The sequence below is a fragment of the Amphiprion ocellaris genome, chromosome 23 (genome assembly GCF_022539595.1).
Source record: "Amphiprion ocellaris isolate individual 3 ecotype Okinawa chromosome 23, ASM2253959v1, whole genome shotgun sequence".
NCBI lineage: Eukaryota > Metazoa > Chordata > Actinopteri > Pomacentridae > Amphiprion > Amphiprion ocellaris.
Window position 1 is genome coordinate 18,701,611 of NC_072788.1, and position 1,279 is coordinate 18,702,889.

The following is a 1,279-nucleotide window of genomic DNA, read 5'->3' on the forward strand; positions in this document are numbered from 1 at the left end:
TCTTTCTTCAGAATGACTTGACATGTGATAAATATGAAGGCAAATGATGGTAAACTTCTTTTGGATTGAAGAGATTGCGGGGACAACATATTTTACAATAGTGTGCAATTCAGCTCAGGAACAGCATTTGAAGCGTCTAGAAATCATGAAATCTGCAGTGAAGTGAACTTCATGTTTTAAAACAAATTTATTCTTCAGGATGACTTGAAATTTGATAAATATGAAGGCAAATGATGTTTGCTTTGATTTGGTCTCAAGAGATTGCAGGGACAACACATTTTACCAAAATGTGCACTTCCGCTAAGGAACAGCATTTGAAGCATATAAAAATCATGAAGGCTGCAGTGACGTGAACTTCATGTTGACTCACAAATTCTTTCTTCAGAATGACTTGACATGTGATAAATATGAAGGCAAATGATGGTTAACTTGATTTGGTGTCAAGGGATTGCAGGGAAAACATATTTTACCAAAATGTGCACTTCAGCTCAGGAACAGCTTTTTAAGTGTATAAAGATCATGAAATCTGAAGAGACGTGAACTTCATGTTTTAAAACAAATTTCTTCTTCAGGATGAGTTGAAATGTGATAAATAGGAAGGCAAATGATGTTTAAATTCATTTGGCTTGAAGGGAATGCGGAGACAACATATTTTACCATAGTGTGCAATTCAGCTCAGGAACAGCTTTTTAAGTGTATAAAGATCATGAATTCTGAAGAGACGTGAACTTCATGTTTTAAAACAAATTTCTTCTTCAGGATGACTTGAAATTTGATAAATATGAAGGCAAATGATGTTTGCTTTGATTTGGTCTCAAGAGATTGCAGGGACAACACATTTTACCAAAATGTGCACTTCCGCTAAGGAACAGCATTTGAAGCATATAAAAATCATGAAGGCTGCAGTGACGTGAACTTCATGTTGACTCACAAATTCTTTCTTCAGAATGACTTGACATGTGATAAATATGAAGGCAAATGATGGTTAACTTGATTTGGTGTCAAGGGATTGCAGGGAAAACATATTTTACCAAAATGTGCACTTCAGCTCAGGAACAGCTTTTTAAGTGTATAAAGATCATGAAATCTGAAGAGACGTGAACTTCATGTTTTAAAACAAATTTATTCTTCAGGATGAGTTGAAATGTGATAAATATGAAGGCAAATGATGTTTAAATTGATTTGGTGTCAAGGGATTGCAGGGAAAACATATTTTACCAAAATGTGCACTTCAGCTCAGGAACAGCATTTGAAGCGTCTAGAAATCATGAAATCTGCA